The sequence below is a fragment of the Carassius carassius genome, chromosome 28 (genome assembly GCF_963082965.1).
Source record: "Carassius carassius chromosome 28, fCarCar2.1, whole genome shotgun sequence".
In the NCBI taxonomy this organism is placed as follows: Eukaryota; Metazoa; Chordata; class Actinopteri; order Cypriniformes; family Cyprinidae; genus Carassius; species Carassius carassius.
In genome coordinates, this window is record NC_081782.1 from 28,156,803 (window position 1) to 28,164,280 (window position 7,478).

Genomic DNA, 7,478 nt, shown 5'->3' on the forward strand with positions numbered 1-7,478 from the left:
TAAATCTCATGGACATGAAAACTCCCTCGATTATATATTGACTCAAGCAATGCCCTAGAAACCATTTAAATTTAAAATAAGTAAATTGTAGTGTTCAGCTGTATACCAAAGTTTCTACAAGTACCACTAACCATCTTTTCAATATAATTGTTGCCAAGCATCTCCTAGTGACAGCATAAATAAATATGTGACATTTTCACATAACATGGAATCATACTCTGACCCACTGTTTTGAATATTATGGTGAGGTCCTTGCTAAAACCCAGCCCTACTGAACCAATGATGAAACAGATGTATATATATATACTGTATATATATAAAAAACATGTAGACTCAATTCAGTACAATATAACTTTATTGGTCCCCACATAAGTCCTGTATAAAGGAGACCACATTGATGGTGCCAACAAACAACAATAATAAATAAAAATTGGGGTGAATGAAAATAACAAAAAGATCACAATTTTCTTCTTACGTGTGAAGTGTAGTCATTACAATAAATTTGCAGCATATGTATGTACTGTGTTTGTGTGTGTGTGTGTGTGTGTGTGTGTGTGTGTGTGTGTTTGTATGAATGGGTTGGGGGCCATCATTCAACACAGTAAAAATAACCCAAACAAGTAACAAGATACATATTCAGGGTGTTTGCATGGTGTCTTGACACTGGCAGTGAAGGCACATGTTCTTTTTAAAGCCACATGCTGTCTGTTACCATGATTGGCATACTGTGCACTGAAACCATGAACGCCACTTCTTTCTTGCATTCTTATTATCATCAAAATGGACGCGGCAGACACAGCACAAATTGCCTCCATCTACCCAAGGGAAAAACACAAATATTTTGAAAGTCAAGCCAGTTAGTTTGAAATCATACTCATCACTATATTTAAAGCAACATCTCAAAGGCAAAGGCTTTGTTGCCAAAGTAATATGTGGGTATTGCACATCAATTCATCTCAGATCTTGCTGATAATTAATAATAATATAAAAGCAGGTTTTCCTGGGTTCCATTTCAGAAAGCGGCTTTAGGAAAACTCTGGGTTTTTCGTTTCAGAAATGGAAGTAAATCAAACCTGAGACTAAATTTTGATTTAAGAAATCTCATGACCACTTTGTTCTTCAGCTCCTTCCAGTTTAAGATTGTGGTATGAGTCTTTGACAATTTCTTCAATGTGAGAATATTTGATGTTGATAACCTTGTAAACAAAAATCAGATGGAATATTTTTTGTAACGAACTCATTTGAAATTATGATAAAAACTAGATATAAACAGTCCAGTTGTCTAACACAATGTTCTGCTCACACCACAATTGCTGTTGATCCATCCTTCCATCTAATACTTTAAGAATACCACTAATGCTAAGCAAATGAATCCTGTTTCCAAACCTCTAACTTCAGCTTTTTAAGGTGCATTTTAATTCGGGCATCCCTTGTCTCAGGGCTTAGGTCCTGAATGTATTTTTGCTTTGCATCTTCCCCCAATGTGGCGCACCTGCCCTTAATATCATTCATTGTGCCTGAGGAAAAAATAGATGCACAGAAAACTTAATGCATTAGAGTCAGCATCTCCTTTTTAAAGTAAATTCATACAATGACAATGGGTTGTGAAAACCATTTATCTGTAACAACTCTAAAAATATGATAACGTTTAAAGTAGATGACCTAATGATCCTATTCAATACACTCAGCATTCTTAAACTGATGAATGCAATTTGCGTGAGTGAAATACTTCCCAAATACTATCATGAAAATCTGTTTCATGACGTTTCATGACCCTCATAAACCTTATGTCAACAAGGCCACAATGTATGAAAAGAAACAATTTAGTATAAAAAATAAAAACAGTCTTTAAATTGTGTTTCTCACCTTTGTTTTTGAATATGTCCCTACAAAAAAGATTGTAAGACGACAGCTCTCTAATGTGAACTTTGGCCGGGGCTCAGACGAAGCATTAGTCATTTTTGATCTTTTGTAATTACCAATCCAGTTCTGAAAAACAAAAAAATAGCGAAAGGATATTACACCAATTAAACCGAATGTTAACAAAACACTTCATTTAAACAAGCAGTGCAGCAGAATTATATATTTATTTGACATGTTGTTTGTTAGTGTGGCACAAAAGTAAACCTTATTTCTACGACACTGGTGTCCAAACCAGTAGCTGATGCAGCTCTTGGTATTAATTCTGAACCAACTCGTGTCATTCCATCCTTAAAAAATTATTTCAGGGTTTCCTTTTGATTCCAATTAATGGGAGTTCTCTCTTGTTGAATAACAACAAAGAAAGAAATAGATAGTCAGTAATAAATCAGTAATTAAAAAAAAGACAGTGTTGCAGATCATACCATCGTTCTCAGACACTCTTACCTAATGCTTCTAGATTAGCAAGTGTAAGGCTTACCTCTCTGGGCCATCTTCAACCTAAAACATAAACAGAGAGAAATTTGCACAAGACAGATTTCTGAACAATAAATTCTAAACAGCCCAAAACCAAATTCTGGATAGTTCAACAAAGACATAGAGCATGGAAGTAATAAAACAAACTTGCCACAGAATTCCTTGCAACCAGCTGGAAATGTATGCTGTAAAGGGAGACAAAAAAATTAGGTAAAGAGACATTAATGTAACAAAGGCAGGCATACAGACAGACAGCTAAACAGACAGACAGGCAGATCTTTGGGATTTATGTTACAAGTTCAGTGTCGAGGGATATTTGGTGAGATGGTCTAGCGATAACGTTTGCAGACACATTGCAATAGGGTTATCACATGTCAACAATCATGTCACGCAATACGAGTGTATGTATTGTTTTCCCTTACTGACTAATTAATAACAGTTTAAATGCTCAGTTTTATCATTTTAATAGTCTTACCTGAAAATATCAAGCTGGAAATATCGCAACGTTGCCGCGTCATCAAGTAGACTCCTGGCCCATATCTATGGGCTGATAACCGCTGATTACGCCCATTCAATCGAGTGATAACATTCGAATCAGGTGATGAGAGACGCAGGAATCAGCTTCAGCTTAAATTAATTTGTTTTTGGATTGACGTTTTTATAGCCTAAACTTGTTTTGTTTTGGAGAAAAAACTAATAGCTGTTTTTATAATGTTTGTTAACATTTTGCTTTAGACTACATTCATTTTAGCCTTCATTATTTCATAAAGTAATAAGGCTAATTAAATGCAATGCTGCAACTGTAGTTTTTTATTATTTCACTTTCAAAACACAATCGTTCATGCTTGTTTTTTTTATACAATGCAGCAAATATTTTTAAATATCTTTAAAAATCTCTGATGTCTTTATTTTTTTTTAATAGCCTACATTTGGCCAAAATCTAGAAAAGATGACGTTAGATCTCAATTTTTTCTTTTTCTTTTTGAGTAAATAAAACGCTGTACTTTATTATTATTACATTACTATTATTGTAGAGAGTGAAATTTAAGGTTAAAATGAATGTTCTATAACTTTAAATAAGATATAAAGGTAATATCGCGAGAACAGAGACCCGCGATTAGATTCGCGGGAGAGAAAAGTCTGCGCGCAGTTGTGAGAGGTAGAGAGAGAGAGAGAGAGAGAGAGAGAGTTGACGCACACTGTGTAATCAGATGTGGCTAATTCCTGATGTTCACCTCTTCATGTTTAATAAATCAAGTGTTATGATCTGCCGAGCTCCCTGTCGCTGTCCTCTTTCCAACAAAGCCAACGAGCTACGCATGATAAGAACTGTAAAGCCTGCATATAGAAACGACGCGTGTTACATTATTATTAGGCAAATTATAGACACATAATATTGTTTCTAAAAAAATAACGTTATTAACCGGTATTTTTTCCACCCGAACTGGTAATAATTCAGAGGCACGCAGGAACAGAAACGTAAAGTATCGATTCTGCTCGGAGTGAACCGATTTAATTTTCTTTTCATTTTCAAGCCCTGCTTAAAACTCAAATCTGTGGTTTATTTTTAAGACGTCACTTATTTAAAAATGTGTTTCGCCGATTTGGGAGACGGTCAGCTCCACTCGATCAGCAGGAGCTCAGTAATCATGTATCCGCCGAGAGCAGCCTCACCTCGGCTAGTCCTTCTAATTTGTGCCGCTTGCTCTGATGTCTCTTTAGTGGTTAAATATAACATATCATTCATTTTGGGTAAGTCTAACAGGTAATCTTTGGTCTGTGTTAAATTTATCTATATGTTACTATGAAAATTAAAAGAGGAAATTGATATAATATTTCGTTACATTGTAGTGGCTGTATATATACACATTTCCCTGAACTAAGTACATTTCTGCAGCTATTATTATGTTCAAATGAAAATGAAGGGAGGCAGTGGTATTTGATATCCTATTTCTTTTTATTGTAAATATACCATGAGGAAAATTGCAGTAGCCAAGACGAGCTGACTGATATTATCAAGTACGCTGCTGTTTTTAGAATTACCGGATTTGCATCATCATGGACATCACACTCCCGAGTCGAATGCGCAAAGTCTGAACTACCGAGGATGCAAGTCCAAAATCAGTGTACTTTTTATTGAGAAACATGCACCTACGTCACCAGACTATTTGCCTAATCTTCCCGGTACTTTAGGTACTTTTTGAAACACAGAAAGCAACAGGTCTGGGGGGAGAATGCTCCACCGGGGAAATCCCAGCATACCCCTTGGCCGTCCAGCCATCGAGGGCAATGAAGGTGGAGGAAGTACCAGAATAGTTTCAGGCAGTTAAAGGTGCCTTCCATGAACTGGTTACTTCCTGGTGCACTTTCGGGAAGAAAGGAACCAGAGGGGGGTGCTGGCGATCCGCATGAGCAGCCCCCAGGAACCAATCATCCAGCCTCGAGCGCTCAGGACAGGGCGGAGGATTCAACTCAAGCCCAATGCTCTACGCTGCCCGGGAAAGCATGGCCGTCAGCTCGGGATCGGACTCGGACAACGCTGGCACTCCCGAGGGAGGCAATGCAGGCAAATCCTCATCTCCCGAGGACTCAAGCCCACCTTGTGATGCGGCAATCGAAATACGGTCCTCTTCGTGAGCCCAGAATGAGATGTCAGGAGCCTGAGAGGGTCCAGCAAACTCATCCGGAAACTCAACCGGCTGCGGTGTATGTGAGGGGGGTGTGGCCCAAGGAGGTTGGCTCGTCGGGGAAGCCCTCACAGTAACCCTCAGATCACCCTGGCCACCAGCCGAAGTAGCCCTCTTACAAGAAGAAGAGCTAGAACGGGGTGTGGCATAGGGGACTCTATACCTTTTAAGATAATCGAGTCTCTATCTCAACGCCGAGATGGTCATGTCCCCGCAATGAGAACATGAGCCATCCACGAACGCAGTCTCAGCGTGCTGGAAGCCGAGACACGTGACACAGCGATCGTGGCCGTCACGAGGAGCGATGTATCGACCGCACCCAGAAACACACGGGCGAAATTACATCTTTAAAAAGACGCAAATCGGCCCGTATCTCTTTTGTGAAAGGAATAGGAATAGCTCTTTCAGAGGTGTTGAAGTGCTCAGGGGAACGCGGGAGCTGTCGCAGGAAACCCAAACGAACCGCTGAATTGTGCCGTCACACGAACACCAGTGACTCTTGCTTGTAGCACTCCGGTGAAAGCAGCACGCGATGTGCTCGGCTCCGAAGCGAAAGCTTGAATGCGAGTTGCTCGCGCTTCTCCTTATATACCCACTCTGCGGGGCTGAGCTCACGATGCAAATCCCACAGACCAAGGTACTTTGTGTACCATTGGTTTGTTTTGTACCACTCGAAGGTGATTGGCGAGATCCCATTCGTAACGTTGAACGTGACCGACTGAAAGGGAACAGTGTATTTTATTAAAATATACAAGTGCTCGGTGCATCCTTTGTCCTCAAGTGCACGGTGAAAGCCCCGTAATTCAAGTGCGGGCAGTATGGTAATCCCATGGGATGGGATAGCAAACAGGTGAGTTTACTCGGTTCAGAAGTGTCAAAGCCACAGTCACAGATCGCTCACTTATATTCTCTTCCTTCTAAGATGCCGAAGACAGTACCAACTCAAATAATCACAGGAGACTACAGCGACCGCCGAATCACTGGTCGCAAACAGGTGATCTGCGGTCCTGAGGGCAGCAGAACAAGGACACAGGTTAGTGTAACACCAATGTGAGTATACGTTACGACTGGCTTGCAGGAACTCAGGAGAAAAGTGCGAGGAGACTGTTCCTGTTGGAGGCTTGACGGGGAACTGAGGTACGGGTGAGTGCTTTAATAGTGTCAGTGATTGGATCTGTGATACGGGGCAGGTGTGGTTGGTTAATAATCAGGGGACTGTGAGCGTTGATGATTAGTGGGGGCCGGGCTTGCCAGATCCTTGACACTACCACCCCCCCTCCAGGGTCCACGCCAGCGGACCTAACTCTCCGACGCCATGGGGGTCTTCCTCTGGGTCGCGGAGCGGGTCTTTCAGGATGCTGGGTGTGAAAGTCTGTGAGCAGGTTGGGGTCGAGGATATCCTGACGAGGTACCCAACATCTTTGCTCTGGTCCATAATCCTCCCAGTATACTAGATACTCCAGTTGCCCACCACGACATCGGGAATCTAGAATCTTTCGTACAGTGTAGATGGGTTCAGCGTCAATGGGTGGCAATGGGGGGTTGTCGTCAGGGACCAGGTCTGTGGAAGGAACAGAAACAGGAACGTGATGGGGTTTTAACAGGGAAACGTGAAAGGTGGGGTGTATACAATATTGAGCAGGTAGGCGTAGACAATAAGTGACAGGGTTTATTTGTCGCTCTACTGGGAAAGGTCCTATATACTTATGGCTGAGTTTTCTGCAAGGTTGTCTCAATCAGATGTCTCGAGTTAAGAGCCAAACTAGTTGTCCAGGTTGGTATGTGGGGTTCAGCCATCGGGGAGTATTGGCAAAGCACTGGTGGCGATTCACGGCCTGTTGGAGATGATGGTGGGCCTGGTCCCATACCCTCTCACTATTTTGGAACCAGGTGTTCACAGCAAGGACTTCCTAAGGCTCACCGGACCAGGGAAACAACGAAGGCTGATAGCCTAGGATACATTGAAACGAGTTTAGGTTAGTGGATGACTGACGGAGTGAATTTTTTGCATATTCTGCCCAGATTAGGTAATGGTTCCAGAGGTTTTGGTTCTGATAGCAAAAGGTCCGAAGGAAGCGACTGATGTCCTGAATCTTGCATTCAATTTGTCCATTGGCCTGGGGATGATAGCTGGATGTAAGACTAAAGGTCCTTTCACACTGGACGCGATTTTGACGCGTGAATAATTCGCGCGATGGTTTTATTTTTTGATCAGCTGTTTGTGTAATGAGTGCTTTCACACCGAACGCGAATGTGCTGAGGCGAAAAAACGACTTTATTTTTTTCGCTTCGATGTCGATTTTTTTTTACTTTTGAGGCGACAAAAAGGCTTCAGCCAATCACATACAAGGAAACAAAGGTGACGTCACAGCAAAAATGACGGATCTTCTGATT

At 41.4% G+C, this 7,478-nt stretch overlaps 1 long non-coding RNA gene across 2 annotated transcripts; it reads right to left on the bottom strand.

Moving 5' to 3' along the window:
• Window positions 1-1,447: 1,447 nt before the first annotated feature.
• On the bottom strand, window positions 1,448-2,559 carry LOC132108527 (uncharacterized). 2 transcript variants are annotated; one of them, XR_009424469.1, is made up of 3 exons: window positions 2,402-2,559; window positions 1,867-2,263; window positions 1,448-1,517 (listed from the first exon to the last, which is right to left on the bottom strand). It is a non-coding gene; the product is annotated as an uncharacterized LOC132108527 (long non-coding RNA). The 2 variants fall into 2 exon arrangements; XR_009424468.1 differs by lacking the exon at window positions 2,402-2,559 and having other exon boundaries at window positions 1,867-1,989; window positions 2,128-2,335.
• Window positions 2,560-7,478: the final 4,919 nt, after the last annotated feature.